The following is a 19,386-nucleotide window of genomic DNA, read 5'->3' as shown; positions in this document are numbered from 1 at the left end:
GTAAAGGCACAGAAACTTGAAGCATCAAGTGCCCTCTGGGAACCTCAAGGGTGCTGGTTGGCAGTTTGAAGCATGGTGGGATAAGGCTGGGAAGGCTGGTAGAGGCCAGGAAATGTAGAGCCTTTCACCAGGAAAAGAAGGTTAAGCTTGTAAGACATTATGTTGTCTATTACTTGTTTCCAATATTTTTAGAACTACTTCTAGAATTGGAGCTCCTTTTCCTAGGAAATCATGTAGAAAGCCAATGTATAAAATTATACTTAAGTGAGGCCTCTCTCATTGAGTGCGAGGTGTCCAGAGTCACTATAGTGATACAAAGACCTATTTCAAATGCTTGTTACATAAATACATATGTTCAAAGAGCAGGCACCTTGTCTTTTGAACATTGAAGATGGCATGTCCACTCAGCCCTTTGCCAACAGGATAAAGACTTTTATTCCCAGTTCTATAAAAAACATGAAGAAGTGCTGCAAGAGGGGAGAATGAAGCCATATGGGGAAGGTGTCTATTGTTAATTTAGACACCTCTACCCCCACCTGGGAAGAGACCTGCTTTTGTTTGAAAGGGTCCTGAGAATGAGGTTGGATGCAGTGGCTAGTGAAGCCAGCTAGGAAATGCATTACTCTCTGAACTCTCCAGTTTATGTTTTGTTCCAGTTCTTTAAACTTGGGATTGCAGTTGATGCAAGTAACAAAACAGAGGTTTGCTAGATTCTGTGTGAAAGAAGAAAGGAGGAAAGAAAGAGAAGAGGGAAAACTATTTAGATTGGGAAGGAAGCATTTGAGAAAGAAAAACAGAAATGTCTAATGTCTGATGAAGATTTTGCTTATGTCTAATGAAGATTTTGCTTAAGTTTCTGCAGGGTGGTATGTAACATGACACATTCTCCTTCTCTCTGCAAAACCTTAACAAACCATCCATTTCTCATTACTGCTTGACAGAGTGTTGAGTGTTCTGTGAGAGATCCAACAACATGCTGAAAACAGCCTCCAGGTAGATAAGGAGCCAAGGGTGAGGCTGGCCAAGAAGACTCCAGGAGTGAGTTTTGGAAGATGGAGTGATTTAGAGTTTATTCTGAAACCCACCCCTTCCTGCCATATTAACTTAGAAGATATATGTCGCTTTGACTAACTGTTATGGTTGTGTTGTTAATTAGGGCTATACTGCCATCTGATCTCAAGCTTTCCCTGCTACTTGGATTCCAAGTCGTAGCTGCTTTTACCTCTTCCTCCTGCTTGGTTAGCGACTGGTACTGAATTCGTACCAACTGTGGACAACCATGAAGGGACCAGGGGTTATTTTGAACGTCAGTCCTTCGGACCCTCTTTAGGAGCTATAAAATTTACCTACACCAAGAACTGATTAGGATAATAACTACTAGGGATACAAGCTCATATTTCCCCTGGCCAGAAAAGTTCCAGCTTCTTAATTTCCCGTCTTAGCTCTGTTGAAAGTATCAAATGCCAGACTGAGGACAAATGAAGAAGCAGCCCCGAAAGGAGGAGGCTTAGCTCAGTTCCAGGGGGCTCACCTTCAGAGCACACACACATAACATTCACCCTGCTATCAACCCTTCAGTGAAAAGTAAAAGGGGCAAGATTTGGGGATTGTTATTTCTGTCTTTGTCAGGCCCATGAAAAGAACCAACTGAGGTGAAGAAGAAGGAACGAGTAACTTTTGATATATGGGGGCAATATAATGGTTAAAAACCCAGACTCAGACACAAGTCCTTTTCAAACATGAATGAACCCATACATCACCTGGGAATCTCATACAAAGTGAAATTCTGATGAGTAAGATTAGAATGGGGGCATAGGATCTGCATTTCTAATAATATTACCAGTGATACAATTCTTCTGGTCCAATGACCCCACTTTGGGTGACAAAATTCTAGAGTCAAATTTCCTGTGTTCAAGTCCTCATTCTGGGTTGTACCAAGCTATGACCTTGGGTAATTTGATACCCACTGTTTTCTCATCTGCAAAATGGGAATAATACTATTACCTACATCCATGAGTTGTTGTAAAAGTTAAAAGAGTTAATATAAATAGCACAGAGAAGAGTGTCTCGCACATGGTAGGTGTCAATAAATATTTGGTGAATGGCAGCCAAGCTATGGAAACAACTCAGGTGGTTATCAACAGATGAATGGATTAAAAAAAATGTGATATACATACACAATGGAAGAGTAAAATGTTGGTTACCAGCTAGGGAAGTAGGTGGGAGGTAATATTGATTGAGGGTACAGAGTTGTAAGGAATAGTAAATAAGCCACAGAAATCTAATAAACAGTATAATGAATATAGTCAATAATTCTGTACTATAATGATGTAATGTGATAAATATTGCTTCAATGGTAATCAAATTACAATATATAAGTATGTCGAAGTAATACACTGTACACCTTAAATTTACAAATTGTTATGTGTGAAATTTATCAAATAAAAAATATTTGGTGAATGAATTACTTAGCAGCAGGATATGAAGATAAGAGGAGTAAAAAGGGTCTGTGCTTTAAACCCAACTCTTCTACGTCTCCCCAAAAGATTCATCTGCCCTAACTCGGTACCATTGGATATCTTTGAGTCAACTCTGTAGAATCCTTAGGGCTCAAAAGAACAAAATGGGAAGCCTCTGTAGAAGCTAGAGGAGTTGTTCTTTGTTTTGTTTTGTTTTGTTTTGTTTTTCTACCTGGAGTGGAAAATAAGCAGATTTGTGTTTAAGAAAATCACTCTGAGAGCAGATGAGAGGCAGATAAAATGGACAAAATGAGGGCTGGGGAGATAAGTTTACAGACTCAGAGTAGAAAAGTGACAAAAAGACCCTGAGATTAGGGCAGTGGAGAGAATTGGGGAGGGGGACAATACAAGTATGATTAAGGAGGTTGACCTGGCAAGACGTGCCATTAATTGCTGAGCACAACTGATGATTAGGGAGAAGTGTGGGAAAGTCTCCCAGTTTTCTAGCTTGGGTAAAAAGACTAATTTGGGGGATCATTTGCAGAGATAGAAAGTAAAGGGAAAGGAAATATGTCATAAAGGAGATGAATAAAGCAGGAGGAGAGTAAGATGGCACTGAGATTGATTTTGGACATGATGGAAATGGTTTTGGAGCTAGATAACCACAGGCAATTGGCAATCCAGGCCTGGAGCTGAGGAGACACACATGTTGACCAAAGAGACTTGGAAGTCATCAGTATTTGTGTATTAAGGACCTGGAAGTCTACCCAGCAAAGTAAGAGCTGTAAGAAGTGGTAAAAAAAAAAAAAAAAAAAAAAAAAATGGAGGCCATGGAAGAGACTGACAAAGAAGAGAGAGGTAGAAATAAACTCAAAAAGGAGGTACAGGAGAAGGCTAGGGAGGAGAGTGCTTTAGCAATGAGGGAATGGTCAACAGGGCCCAATTCCACAAAACAATAGTTACTCTCCCAGAAACCAGCCCTTCCTTCATGATTCCTCTATACTGCTGCTGGGCCCAATATCCTGAAACACCTTTTTCATCGTGCCATATTCATTCTCTTCCATACTTTACAATATATTTTTTAACTTGGAAAATATATCTTGTTTGGTAACATAAGCACCTATGTCTCTAAAGTGTTAAGAAATGCATGACAATAATAAATACCAAATTTAGGATGATAATTACCTCTGCAGAGGGTGGGACAGTTATTATCGGGGAAGGAAGTACTCAGATTTCAACTGCATTGATAATGTTTAATTTTTGAGCTAAGTATTAACAGGATCACGTATTTAAGTTTCTGAACACTTACATAATACCAAAAAAAAAAAAAAACCCACCAACAAAACCTATTTAAAAAATACCTAATAATGATACCAACCTGTAAGTCACCCTGAAATTTTTAAGGTCTTCACGGTTTGGGATCTCTGTCTCAGCTATTTTCCACGATTCCATACAGTGTTCTCTTCTGAAGCCATCTTTTTTCTACATCATCCAAAAAGGTCATTGTCAAGTATATTTCTTTGCCTTCTTTCTTTCTTTTTTTTTTTTTAATGATTTTTTATTATATTATGTTAGTCACCATACAGTACATCCCCGGTTTCCGATGTAAGGTTCGATGATTCTTTAGTTGTGTATAACACCCAGAGCACCATGCAATACGTGCCCTCCTTACTACCCATCACCGGTCTATCCCATTCCCCCACCCTCCTCCCCTCTGAGGCCCTCAGTTTGTTTCTCATAGTCCATAGTCTCTCATGTTTCATTCCCCCTTCTGATTACCCCCCCCTTTCTTTATCCCTTTCTTCCCCTACCGATCATCCTAGTTCTTATGTTCCATAGATGAGAGAAATCATATGATAGTTGTCTTTCTCTGCTTGACTTATTTCACTTAGCATTATCTCCTCCAGTGCCGTCCATGTTGTAGCAAATGTTGAGAACTCGTTCTTTCTGATAGCTGAGTAATATTCCATTGTATATATGGACCACAACTTCTTAATCCAGTCATCTGTTGAAGGGCATCTCGGCTCCTTCCACGAGTTAGCTATTGTGGACATTGCTGCTATGAACACTGGGGTGCATATGGCCCTTCTCTTCACTACGTCTGTATCTTTGGGGTAAACACCCAGTAGTTCTTTGTCTTCTTTCAGTCATAGTGCCCTCCTGCCAGACATGCATCTCCATTCAGTCAGGTAATACTCTCCAAAATCATTACAGCCCTTTAAGCTCAGAAACCCTTGTTGCTGATTGCGACATTGGAAATGAACTCCTCATCCTCTGAGATTTCATGAGTATGTGTGTGTAAGCGAAAATCTTATCTATCACTTTCAAATCTATCTGTATGATATTTCTCTTACTATATTTTTCAATAATTTTAATCTTGCTTATACATTATCTGGGGAGCTCTTAAAAATATTAGTACTTGGACCCCAACTCAGACAGGCCCCACTTCAAATAGGCCTGAATGACAGAATTTTTAAAAAGCTTCCAAGTTAATTCTAATATACAGTTATAGCCTAATCATGCCTTGAAGACAGGGAAACCTCTTCTTAGCCACCTCAACACCAGCACAGAATTTTACATATATGAGGAATGAAATACAAGAATGAGAAATATGTAAATGTGAGCTCAAATACTAATTTCAGTCACTGAAAGTAGGTAAAGCTAATAATCTTAAACTGTTGCACTATTCTTCTGACATTACAATATATATTAAAAAATCCACTTAGCAGTAACTTGACCTTCAGTGTTTCAACATAATGAATCCTTGGAAACAAGTTTTGAAAAAGTGCAAACAGGAACAGCAGAACTGAAACTGAACACTGACTGGAGGGATGTTAAATACTAAAATCCAAAGAGACGGGGCCATTAATAAGAGCTTTTAGTTTCAATGTTTGACAACCAATCCTTAATCCCAGAAAGGATCAAAGTCGCAGTAGATAAGTGTAAAGGATACAGCATAAAGAATGCAGGGCATTTAGTCAAACAATGACAATGCAAATATGTTAAAAATTTTTGGTCAGGATGCTATAAAATAGTGGAAAAAATGCAGGATCCTGTTCTAACTCTCTTAATTAAATCACAACTGCCTGTAACTCGTGTATTGCATTGCATTTTAGAGGCAAATGATATTTAAATGCCTAAAGTTGTTTCATCTATGCTAGTTCTGTTAAATTATATGCTTCTATTTGCAGAAGTCCCGAGAGCAAGAGTTAGATGATTGTTTATATCACTGACATCCCATCAGGAAAGAGAATGAATTTTTAATCCAATTTTTCAGAAGGAAAACGAGTAAATATATTAGACAACTTTTAATGTCTCTTTTAACCCTTAGATTCTTCCAATTATTTCTATTGATCTATCCTCAAGCTCACTGATTCTTTCCTCGGTCATGTCACATCTACAAATGAGCCCATAGCAGGCATTCTTCATTTACGTTATAGTGTTTTTGATATCTTACATTTCTTTTTTCAATCCTTCTTAGATTTGCCATTTCTCTGCTTATATCACCTCTACGTTCTTGCACATTGTCCATTTTTTCCACTGGCCAGCTACAATATTAATCAGTTATTTTATTTTATTGAAGAAGTTTTTTAAGAAACTTTATTCTATCAACCTTATTTCCATTTTCTGCTTGAGAGTCTGTGGATGAACAACTTAAGGCCACTCAGTGTTCCTACCCATTGAGTGACCGGAGCAGTGGGAGCTGCCAACCAGTCCTAAGTGGCAGGCGGAGTGCTCCAGTCTTTAGTGGATAACTGCTGGGTGGGCACAGAGGACACCTGCGTGCCTTTGGACCAGCCTGTGACCTTGGGTCGAGTAGCAGTGAACTTAGGAGCTGAAACAGTCCATTCACCCTGAAATTCCTCCTTAGTCACATAGCCTCAGCAGTGACTTGCTTTTTCTTTTTTCTTTTTTTTTTTTTTAAGATTTATTTATTTGAGAGAGAGAGAGAGTGGGGGGAGGGGCAGAGGGAGAAAATCTTCAAATTGATTCCCTGCTGGGTGTGGAGCCCCTCGCCCCCTCGCAGGGGCTCAGTCTCACGACCCGTGAGATCATGACCTGAGCCAAAACCAAGAGTCTGACATTTAACTGACTGAGCCACCCAGACACCCCTTTGCTCCTCCTTTTCAATCTCTTTTCAGGATTTCTATAAAAGGAGAAATCAGACATGACCTCCTATGGGTGTCCAGAGATGGTGCCACGCATGTGCAGAACTTCCACGGCCTGCACCCACCACCTCAGACCCACTGAGTGAGCGCCCTCAGTGCACAGCATGGCAGCGTTCACACAGAGCAGAGGAAAGTCTGTGTTACACCGAGCGGTGGCAGGCAGGTTAACATGAGACACTTCTGTGAGACGCTGGTGGTCAGCCCTGGGATCAGTAACCACCAGAAGTCTGGGCTCCTGGAAGACTGCCTGGATCTGGTCCAGGTTCCAGGAGGAAGAGACCAGCGACAGCAGTAGCTCTAATGGCCGCAGGAAACTTCAGCGCAGCTCGCTGGCCAGTTTTCCCAGACAACACGACACTGCCATCAGCCAGGGTTTCAGTGGCAACGATGGCATGAGCCGTCAGCGGAAGCTTCTCCCAGGTTCTCTTCAGATGATATAGCTGCCATCACTTCTCCTTTTGTAGAGGTACCCTTCCATTTGGAAGTCAAGGTCAGTGCCAACGGAGTGGGTTCTTGCTGCATGGAACCTGAGGGCATCCTCCTCCTTTATCTGCAAGATGTCAAGGGCTCCAGACACTACGAAAGTTTCCCTTTAAGTTACAACTGGAACCCAGAACAATGCTGTATGGACCTTTCTGGATAGTACAGGAAGGCTGATCATAGTTACTTTAAATTCTCTGCATGATAATCCCTAAGTCCGTGTCATATCTGAAGCTGGTTCTAACATTTGCTTTGTCATTTTAAAGATTGATTGATTGATTATTTATTTGGGGGGGGTGGTGCATGTGAGCAGGGGGAGGAGCAGAGGGAGAGGGAGAAGGAGGCAAGCAGATCCCCTGCTGAGCGCGGAGCCCAACTCGGGCCTTCTCATGACCCTGAGATCATGACCTGAGCCGAACCCAAGAGTCAGAAGCTTAACCGATGGAGTCACCCAGGCGCCCCCTTGCTTTGTCATTTTAGACTGTGTTTTTTCTTGCCTGTGGTAGGTCTTGTAATTTGTTGTTGAAAGGGGAATATGCTATGCATGAATAATGAAAACGGAGCTAAGTAGGCCATTCGTGTGAGGCTTTATGTTAATTTTTGCTGTAGCTGTAGATGCCAGAAGCTTCAAATTCCTCTCGTGTCTGTGTTTTATTTTCCCTGTTGACACTGGGCTTCCCTAAGTACGCCACCGCCGGAAAGGCCTGTTCCTGGCAGAACCTACTGATGTCATCCACTGTTACACTGGAAACCTGTTGGTGTAGCGGTGTGATGGGGGCAAGGGGAAGCATTCCATAATCTTTACATTTCCGGGTGTTAGTGGGCCTTTGTCCTTGGACTGTGACCTTCCCAAGTTTTTCCCTAGTGGTAGAGCTTCTCCCACCTCCCACCCCGGACTCCCTTCCACGGCTGCAGCTGTAGGAATCTATTTCCTTCAAGTCCTGATCCTTGTTGACTCTACTTTTTTTTTGGGGGGGGGGTTGGTTTTTGTTTTTGCCTCTTTAGGTGAAACAGGAAGGCCAGAGGTGGGTGCAATGAAAGGAGGAATTCCCTTCCGCCGGCAGGAGAGCAGTCCCTCACTGTGGTTCAAACTGGCGGTTTATTTCATGGTGCTTACTCTGCCCCTTCCCTGCCAGGACCACGACAATCCCTCTTGGATCTTCACAGTGAGAACCTAGTACAGGCAGGAGAATCAAAGCCCATGAAAATGGGGGACCCTCTTAAGACTCCAGCCCCAGACGGTTCTCAATCTTACCTTGGTCCCTGCTCAGCTTCTAGCCATTCACCAGAGTTACCGTGACAGTGTTCCTACCTGTGTTCTGCTCCTGAGGCTTCTGTTCCGATCAGCAAGTGTCAGCTGCGTGTCTCTGGATAAACCTGTCTGTTCAGATTCCTGGGGGACAATCTGCCCTGAGGCCTCACTTCTCTGAGGAGTTCAAGAAGAGTCGTGAATGTCAGTTTATCCAGTTTTTTTTTCATGTTGTGAGGATAGCAGTAACAACGTCCAAGTTCTTCACATGTCAAAGCTGAAGCTGGGAGCATAGAAGTTATTATAAGTTATTTCTAATCGGATATTTCTAAACTTGTAGGCGAATGTAATTCAAGATTTTAGAGTATTCTGTCCAGACTACATATCTTGTCATTTAAGTATATTTTAAAACCTAAAAAGGCTTATTTTAAAAAGGCTGTCCATGTTGAATATTAGTAAATTAGTATTAATATTTAATATTAAAATGAATGCTTTAATTTTTGGCAATTTCTATTGTTGATAGTGAAAATTGTTTTTTGTTCGTTTATAGAACAATTGCTTCTCAGTGAACAAATATAGCAATCCTAATCTGCCACGTCATGAACTCTTCCTCAGAGGCTACATGATGTATACTCCCGGTAATCGAATAATATTTGCTCTTCTTTTGTTACTTGTTTGGAGTATTAATACATTTCTTTAAATAAATCATATCTTGATGCTCTGAGTTCAGCATTTCACCTTATATTTACGAAACTATTTGTTCTGGTTTCTTAACCTAAAATATTTTTAAAATTACATTTAGTGTCACAATCTAAGAATTATTCTCTTTATTGAAGTTTCTTGGAATAAAGGGAGAGTATTGTTACTGATAGGGTTCAGAACATGCTATCCCTAAATATGGCACTTTGGAAGATTGAATTTTTTTTTTTAAAGATTTTATTTATTTATTTGACAGAGAGAGAGACAGCCAGCGAGAGAGGGAACACAAGCAGGGGAAGTGGGAGAGGAAGAAGCAGGCTCCTAGCAAAGGAGCCTGATGTGGGGCTCGATCCCAGAATGCCGGATCATGCCCTGAGCCGAAGGCAGATGCTTAAGGACTGCGCCACCCAGGCGCCCCTGGAAGATTGAATATTTTAAGCGGAAAGAATTTGAGAAAGAGCAGGTGCTGGAGCGATTCTCACTCTTTTCCCTGAAGCATGTCATAAGACCCTCATGTGAGAGGTGTCCCCCCCACCACCCAAAGGAAAGAAGTATCCTTATCTCTGACTGTGAATGAATGGGTCTTGCTAAGCTTCCCCTGATTTACTATACTTAGCTAATACCCTTTTCGTCATTTTCCCACAACTTGTCACTGCTCATCAAAACTAGCATAAGAACATTCAGGTTTAACTGCCTCCTTGGATCTTCACTTTCCTCTTCTCTTTCTCCTTCTTCTCCTCCTCCTCCTTCTTTTTTCTTCAAGATTTATTTATTTTGAGAGAGAGAGAGAGAACGAGAGAGAGAATGTGGAGTGGGGAGGGGCAAAAGGAGAGGGAGAGAATCTCAAGCAGGCTCCCTCCTGAGCCCAGAGCCTGACATGGGACTCAATCCACCCCCTGAGATCATGACCTGAGTCAAATCAAGAGTCCGACACAACCAACTGAGCCACCCAGGCGACCCAGACCTTCACTTTCTTTTGAAGCCTCCTGTGTCACATAAAACTTATATTAAATAAATGTATATGCTTTTCTCTTGTTAACCTGTCTTTTGCTGTGAGATCCAGCCAAAAACCTAGATGGGTAGAAGGAAAAAGATCGTTTTTCTTCCTGACATTACAAATAAAGTTTTATTTCTCTCCCTCTCTCTCTCTCTTTTAGTGTGAGGTGGTCACTGAGAGGTATTTTAACAAATCAACAATATTCTCCCAATTTAAATAATCATTATTTTGGCATATTATAAGGAAGATTTCCTCATTGGAATGGTTCTATGATGAGTTGATACCTTTTTTTTCAAATGCCTAATTTAACTTTTATTTATTTTTTTAATAATAATTTTTTATTATGTTATGTTAGTCACCATACAGTACAGCCTTAGTTTTTGATGTAGTGTTCCATGATTCATTATTTGCATATAACACCTAGGGCTCCATGCAATATGTGCCCTCCTTAATACCCATCACCGGCCTATCCCAATTCCCTACCCCCCTCCCCTCTGAAACCCTCAGTTTGTTTCCCAGAGTCCATAGTCTCTCATGGTTCATTCCCCCTTCTGTTTACCCTCCCTTCATTCTTCCTTCCTTCTCCTACAGATCTTCCTATTTCTTATGTTCCATAAATGAGTGAAACCATGTAATAATTGTCTTTCTCTGGCTGACTTATTTCACTTAGCATAATCTCCTCCAGTCCCGTCCATGTTGCTGCAAATGTTGGGTAATCATTCTTTCTGATGGCTGAGTAATATTCCATTGTATATATGGACCACATCTTCTTTATCCATTCGTCTGTTGAAGGGCATCTCGGCTCCTTCCACAATTTAGCTATTGTGAATAATGTTGCTATGAACATTGGGGTGCATATGGCCCTTCTCTTCACTACGTCTGTATCTTTGCAGTAAATCCCCAGTAGTGCAATTGTTGGGTCATAGGGCAGCTCTATTTTTAACTTTTTAAGGGACCTCCATGCTGTTTTCCAAAGTGGCTGTACCAACTTTCATTCCCACCAACAGTATAAGAGGGATCCCCTTTCTCCACATCTTCTCCAACATTTGTTGTTTCTTGTCGATTTTTGCCATTCTAACTGGTGTAAAGTGGTATCTCAAGGTTGTTTTGATTTGAATTTCCCTGATGGCTAATGATTTTGAACATTTTTTTTATGTGTCTATTAGCCATTTGTATGTCTTCATTGGAAAAGTGTCTGTTCCTATCTTCTGCCCATTTTTTTATTTGATTATTTGTTTCTCGTATATTGAGTTTGAGAAGTTCTTTGTAGAGCTTGGATACCAGTCTTTTATCTGTAGTGTCATTTGCAAATATATTCTCAGATTCCGTGGGCTGCCTCTTAGTTTTTTTGACTGTTTCCTTGGCTGTGCAGAAGCTTTTTATCTTGATGAAGTCCCACAAGTTCATTTTTTATTTTGTTTCTCTTGCTTTTGAAGATGTGTCATGAAAAAAGTTGCTGTGATATCTTGTGTCTTATGCCGGGCCAATTGTAGATCAGAGATGGGATACTTTGTTTAAGACTGTGGTTTTAATCAGCTAGTCCTGGGAAGCAAAGTGCCTCTGAATGACTCACCTTCATGGTTTCTGGTTTCTTGAATTGCTCTATAAGTATAGGCTTAAATAGAAATAAATTTAAATGGTGTTGTATTCTTAGTTGAAGTAAACTACAACCCTGAAATTCTGCAGGACAATGAAGAAAGCAAATTTTGGGGCTTAGAACTTTTGGATACAGTTTATGAAGAATGGAAACAAATTGGGATTTCTCACTTCTTTCCTATGAAATTAAATTCTACCGAAAGGCCCCAAATTATTTTATCTGTCTGAGAACCCTCGAGACAGGTATGTTACTTGCCTAAGAGGAGAGTGCATGAGATATCTCTGAGTCAGTTCAATCTCCCCCTCTTTCAAAGCTATTACACACATTCTCCTCTCTACAAGAGACTTCAACACCTCATCTCTCTTCCTCATTCTTAACTTGATGGCCTTGTTTCTCATTTCATGGAAAAATATCAATCTGCCAGCCTGCATCCATAATCATATATCCTATATTACCTCCTGTGGTTAAACAGGATGGGTAGTACTTTGTCGTAAAGTCAACTCTTCCTCTGCTGTACTGATCTCATCACCTCTCATCTGCTCAGAGACTTCATGCCTGCAATTGTCCCCTCTCTCTTCCATCAGCAACAACAACAACAACAGGACAATAAACTCTTGATTTTACATCTCCTTCAGCTCCATTTTCCATTTCCCTGCTTCCCTTTGCAGTGTAACCTCTTGAAAACAATTGTCTATACTCATTCTCTACACTTCCTGTTTTCCCACACTCCCTTGAATCTACTCCAAATCTGTTTCTGTCTCTTTCCTCCCACAAGAACTGTTTGTTCAAAATCACCAGTGACCTCCATACTGCCAAATCCGTCAATTCTCAGTCCTGTTGCTGCCTTACCTAGAAGCACCTTTTGACTCACACAAATGATTTCATAGCTTTTGACACAAATGGTTATCCCTTCCTTCTTGAAACACTTCCTTTAGTCCCTGCCAAGGACTTCTTGCTCTTGATTGTCATCTATCTCAATGGCCGCTCCTTACCGGTCTCCTTTGTAAGATCTGGTTCTGTCCTAGTAATCTCTACATTGGTCTACCACAGAGAATTTTTTTCTCTATATATATTCCCTGTCTAGGTAATGCCATTTATTTACATGGCTTTCATGCCATCTGTGTAACAATTTTAAAATCAATGTCTACCTACTCAACAACTCCATGTGGATACCTACAAGTACCATACGTATAGATTGTCTTAAACTCAACTCTTGATTAGATCTGTTCTTCCCTAAGCTTCCACTGTATGCATTTGGGTATTATTATTTGCCAGGTTCTAAATGCCAAAAAACAGAAAGGTAGTTTTAAAACCATTTTTAATAGTTAAAATTTGTTTTTAAAAATATAGTATGATATAATTTCTCCAGTGTGAACTATGCTCCTTTAACTGAAAATTTCTCTTATTTTAAGGTGATGAAAATTAACATGCTAACAGAGGACTTCCTTCTTCCTTTTTTCTTTTTAAACCAAGAAATACCGATTCTATTGCCATTTAAAGGATACTTTGGGCTGTGTGCAGGAATGGGTCTGAGAACAGAGCTTTCTAGAGGTCTGGACAATGTACTATAGATGGGGAGTTGGGGAGTCTGGCTCTGGGAATGTGATAGGACTGCGGGCTCCAGTCTCAGTCAGGACCTTGGTTCCAGAATTCAGTGAAGTGCAGGCAACTAGACCCTGTGGAGCTGGCTGCAGCTTTGTAGTAACAGCACTGAAGGTGAATAATGCATTTAGAGCAGAGGGAAAAAATCAATTTCTGTAGACAAAGCCCTTAATGGTGATAATACTCTTAATGATATTAACTGCCCCCAAAGAATATAATCAAGATGAGGAAAAGTTCCTGATGGTTCTGATGACAAATCCCAAAGCACTGATATAATACCAGCCCCAGCTACGACTCAGAAACCAAATCCTGTGACCACTGTTCCAGTTGGTTCATCCACAGTAGTAGCTCTAGCTCAAGTCCACCAGCTGTCTCTGCTTCAGTTCCCACTTCTGATCTGTACCCATTGCTCCAACATCACGGACAGGATCTTCTGAACCTGCATCTCCTTGTGCACTTAAACATGGAAGCCAGTGGAGACTCCAGTGACTACCACTAGCCCAATACCAACCTAATGGCACATTAGGGAATTCTCAGTAAAAACCTTTTGGAAGTGCAAAAAGAGCACTTGCAACAGGTTGGTCTTATGAATCCTTGGCAATGAAATCCTGTCAATGAGCTGATTTCAACAACCCTGAGAGAGCAGTAAAGTACGTTTTTACTTTATCAAATATTTAAAAAATTACTAATAAGCTTTATTTTTTAGAGCAGTTTTAGGTGTACAGAGAAATTGAGCAAACATTGAGAGAGTTCCCATACCTCTCTTCTCCCTGCCATGGTTTCCATTCACTTCTTGCACTGGTATGGTACATTTGTTACAATTTATGAACTGATATTGATATATTCCTTATTATTAACTAGCCTCCTTTGTTTACATTAGGGTTCCCTCATGTTGTACTGTTCTGTGAGTTTTGACAAATGTGTGAAGTCATGTATTCAGTGTTACAGTATCACACAGATTAGTTTCACTGCCTTAAAAATTCTCTGTGCTCCACCTATTCATTCCTCCTCCCTCTCTGACTGATCTTTCCACTGTCCCTATCAATTTGCCTTTTCCAGAATGTCATATAGTTGGAAACATACAGCATGAAGACTTTTCAAACTGATATCTTTCACTTAGTAATACATTTTCATGGTTCTCTATGTCTTTTTACGGCTTGAAAGCTCATTTCTTGTTAGCCCTGAATAATACTCCATTGTCTGAGTGCAGCACCATTCATTTATCTACTCACCTACTAAAGGGCATCTTGGTTATTTCCAGTTTTTGCCAATTATGAATAAGGCAGCCATAAACATTCATGTGCAGGTTTTTATGGAAACATACATTTTCAACTCCTTTGGATAAATACCAAGGAGTGCACTTGCTAGATCATATAATAAGAACACGTTTAGCTTTGTAAGAAACCACCAAAGTGTCTTCCAAAGCAGCCATACCATTTTGTATTCCTACCAGCAGTGAATGAGAGTCCTCGTTACTCCACGTCTTAGCCAACATTGGTCTTGTCCGTATTTGGGATATTTGCTGTTCTGACAGATGTGTAGTGGTATCTCGTCATTATTTTAATTTGCAATTCCCCAATGACATATGATGAAGATCATCCTTTCAAATGCTTATTTACCTTCTGTATATCTTTTTGGTGAGGTGTCTGTTCAGATCTTTAGCCCACTTTTTTTTTTCCTAAAGATTTGATTTATTTATTTGACAGAGATAGAAAGAGAGAGTAAGCTCACACAAACAGGGGGAGTGGCAGAGGGAGAAGGAGAAGCAGGCTCCCCACTGAGCAGGGAGCCTCACGCTGGGCTCAATTCTAGGACCCTGGGATCACGACCTGAACCAAAGGCAGACACTTAACCGGCTGAGCCACCCAGGTGCCCCTTTAGCTCACTTTATAATTATTTCTTTCCATGTTGTTGAGTTTTAAGGGTTCTTTATAGGGGTGCCTGGGTGGCTCAGTCAGTTAAGTGTCTAACTCTTGATTTTGGCTCAAATCATGATCTCAGGTTGGTGAGATCCAGCCCCGAGTTGGGCTCTGTGCTCAGTGTGGAGTCTGCTTGAGATTCTCTCTCTCCCTCTGCCTCTGCCCCTCCCACCACTCATGTGTGTACTCTCTCTCTAAATAAATAAATAAATAAATAAAATCTTTGAAAAAAAAGAGTTCTTTGTATATTTTGCATGCATGTCTTTTATCAGATACATGATTTGCAAATATCTTCTCCCAGTCTGTGGCTTCTTTGCAACCACACAAGTATCCTTTCATGGGAAGGGCTGGAAAGAGAAAGTCAGGCTATGGCTGACTCCTTTAGCAGTGACAACTGGTGTCCTCAGTTTTGAGCAGTGGCTACAGCTGCAACTTCTGTAGGACTTGCCCTTGAATTTTTATGAACTCAACCTTGGATGAGATAAGATACATCAATCAGCAGAATCTTTCACTGCTTCCAGTATGGCTACCTCCAACAGACAGGTCAAGAAAATCTTCAGGGGCGCCTGGGTGGCACAGCAGTGAAGCGTCTGCCTTCGGCTCAGGGCGTGATCCTGGCATTATGGGATCGAGCCCCACATCAGGCCCCTCCGCTATGAGCCTGCTTCTTCCTCTCCCACTCCCCCTGCTTGTGTTCCCTCTCTCGCTGGCTGTCTCTATCTCTGTCGAATAAATGAATAAAATCTTTAAAAAAAAAAAGAAAGAAAATCTTCAAAGACTTCAGCAAATTAGCCAATGTTAGGAATATTGATTCAGATGTTAAGTGGACGAGTTCTAGAAACTGGTGCTCAAGAAGAAGGGGCAGAAGTGGTGGGAGAAGAGCTGCAGAAACTGGAAGTCCTCATAGGAACCACTGTTATGGGCTGCATGTTTGTGTCCCCCCAGGAATCATAGGTTGAAATCCTAACCCCCAAAGTGATGGTATTAGGAGGTGAGGACTTTGAGAGGTGATGAGATCATGAGAGTGGAGTCTTCATGAATTAGATTAGTACCTCTTATGAAAGGACCCCCAGAGAGATTTCTTGCCTTCTCTCTACCATGCGAGGATATAAGTCATCAGCCTGTTATCCGGAAGAGGGTCCTCACCAGAACCATGCTGGCATCCTGATCTTGGACTTCCAGTCTCCAGAACTATGAGAAATAAATTTCTGTTGTTTATATGCCATGCATTCTATGGTAATTTGCTGTAGCAGCCCAAGCTGACTAAGACAACTACATTTAAGTATAGTATCAGGAAAAAGATACTACCAAAAAATTTAAAGACATCAGTGTTTCCTGAGGGACTTGTGATATAAATATATTTTGCTTTCGAGAAGCTTGAAAAGGACTTTTTCTCCCCTCACATTTTACATCAGTGCATTACATTAACTCTTCCCCTGGACCATGTGGGATGATTTCGGTTCATGTCTGTAACTTGGTAAAAGGTAGTATATATTGTTGGGGGTGGAAAGGGAGAGCTATCAGGAAATAGAGCAGAGACAGATACAATGTATGTCTATTTAAATTCCATATCCAGGGGCGCCTGGGTGGCACAGCGGTTAAGCATCTGCCTTCGGCTCAGGGCGTGATCCTGGCGTTATGGGATCGAGCCCCACATCAGGCTCCTCCACTAGGAGCCTGCTTCTTCCTCTCCCACTCCCCCTGCTTGTGTTCCCTCTCTCGCTGGCTTTCTCTATCTCTGTCGAATAAATAAATAAAATCTTAAAAAAAAAAAACCCATATCCATACAGCACATAGAATATTGTTCAATCAAAAACAAGCCCTTTCAGGTCTTTATTTCTTTGAGAAAATAGCAGGAAACTTTTCTTAGGTGTTTATTCTTAGTGACTAGATTCAGAAATTTAGGGTCATGTCCTGTTTTGTATTTCTTTGACTTAACATTGATTTTAGAAATAATCTTTGCTCCCTAGAATCTACAGTGTCTATTTTACGGCCACACTGGATAATGGCTTTGTGAAATCGAAACATACTCTGGAGCAACTGTAAACAGAAATGCCACATTTTTGCTGACTACTGTTGCTGCTTCAAATATGTATGACATTTGTGTAAGAAAACACATTCTTTCGTGAGGAATACTTGTGGAAAAAAAGGGAAACCTTTTTAAATGAAAATAACTACTAATTTAGAATGATTTCTTGATTATTGACTAGAAGACCCTTCTTAGATGATTTAAGAAGCTGTACAATTATAGTTACTATATGCAAACATAGTTAGTGTCTTGTTCACATTGTTTGCTTGGGGTAAAAATTGGTAGTTGTCTAAGTTTCAAAATAATCATTGTGGGTTTCATTTTGATGTATCCTTTTGGGTATTGTACACTTTTGAGGCCAGTGAAGAAATGAACAGTTACTTTTCTTCAATCTTACCCTTCCTTCAGCAGAAATGTATTGACTAGTAAGCTTTGAGTTCAAACTGCTGTCTTCTTTTTTTTAAAAACCCACAAAATGCTGAGTGGGTTAAAAACAATGGAAATGTTTCAAAACCGGGATTCTAACATTTGTAAACTGTTTTTTTTTTAATCACATAAAGATATATGGCAACTAAAGTTATATTTAATATTATAAAAAGAGAAGGACAGAACTATATCCAGCATCTTCTATTGCCTCAAGAAAGTGGGAGCAGTCTTTGGAGCATTGAGAGATGCATCTGGGAACATATTTTGAAAAATATAAAATCAAGATTTTCATGGCATATTAAAAGTAAAATCTTAATAGCAAAAAATAACAATTTGAATGCCTTTTGGGTTACATAAATATGATACACAATTATCTACGCAGTATCTCTTGTATGTGGTACTAGTACTCAAATCTAGTACTCCCTAAATAAAATGCTTGGTCTCTCTCCCAAACCTAATTGTCTCCAAGATTTTCCATCTCAGTAAGTTGTAGCACCAGGCATCCTTACTCTATCTAACCTATAAGTGTACTTTACTAACCCTTTCTCACATATGTGTAACAAGCAAAATCTCGAGACTTGTTATTGTTTGAATTTTATTTGCTGTATTTCTGACATGCCAAGGATGCTGGATTTTATGTTATTAAATCTGTGAGTACTTTCCTTTATAATTTATGATATTAGTGTTATGTTTAGAAAAGCTATCACTAACCAAGAGATATTATCTGTATTATTGTAGAATTCAATTTGAAGACCTGATGTATCTGATCTATTCCATGGAAACTTTTTGACTTGGTCAACAGTTGGTTTAAACCTCTACTTGAGGTCTTTTAGAATTTAAGGCTGAATTATCCAGAGTAGTTTTTATCAGGTGGGGATGGGGTGATGGTGGTGGTGATGGTGATGGTAGTAGAATGGTGGCCATGTTGTTTTGATGAAGGAGATGATGGTGGTGATGGTGATGTTTGTGGTAGCGGGCCTAGAGATATAGATAGATAATAGTAATGGTGGCCTTTTTCCACAAGTCATAGAAAGAACCTATTTGATTACTAGGCTACCTGATCTTTTAGTGCATCAGAAATGTATCTAATACGGGGTGCCTGGGTAGCGCAGTCATTAGGCGTCTGCCTTCCACCCAGGGCGTGATCCCGGCGTTCCGGGATAGAGTCCCACATCAGGCCCCTCTGCTGGGAGTCTGCTTCTTCCTCTCCCACTCCCCCTGCTTGTGTTCCCTCTCTTGCTGGTTGTCTATGTCTGTCAAATAAATAAACAAAAAATCAAAAAAAAAAAAAAAGAAATGTATCTAATACAATCAGACACAATATAATTAAATTCTACTATTTTATTGGGTGAATTATATCCTCCCCAAACTTATCGATTAAAGTTCTAATTCCCAGTAACTCAGAATGTGACTATATTTGGAGAGAGGGTCTTTACAAAGGTAATTAATGGGCTCTGATCCAATGACTCATGTCCTTATAAGAGGAAATTAGGACACAGATATACACAGAGAGAGGGCATGTAAAGACACAGAAAAAAGAGGGTCATCTGTAAGCCAAAGAGAAAAGCCTCGGAAGAAACCTACCTCTTGATACCTTGACCTCAAACTTCTAGACTCTAGATATGAGAATATAAATTTCTGTTGTGCAAGCCACCCAGCCTATGTGACTTTTTTATCACAATCCTAGCAAACTAATAGATACTGTACAAGATAGCACCCCTTCCAAAATAGTTTGCTTGATTTTATCTGTTGTTTCCTCA

General features: G+C 40.2%; 1 pseudogene; it reads right to left on the bottom strand.

Moving 5' to 3' along the window:
* Nucleotides 1-6,073: 6,073 nt before the first annotated feature.
* Nucleotides 6,074-11,632, bottom strand: LOC113257002 (40S ribosomal protein SA-like; annotated as a pseudogene).
* Nucleotides 11,633-19,386: the final 7,754 nt, after the last annotated feature.

Source organism: Ursus arctos, unplaced genomic scaffold (assembly GCF_023065955.2).
Source record: "Ursus arctos isolate Adak ecotype North America unplaced genomic scaffold, UrsArc2.0 scaffold_4, whole genome shotgun sequence".
NCBI classification, from domain to species: domain Eukaryota; kingdom Metazoa; phylum Chordata; class Mammalia; order Carnivora; family Ursidae; genus Ursus; species Ursus arctos.
Note: the sequence above shows the minus strand (reverse complement) of the source record. Positions and strands in the feature narration are given on the sequence as shown.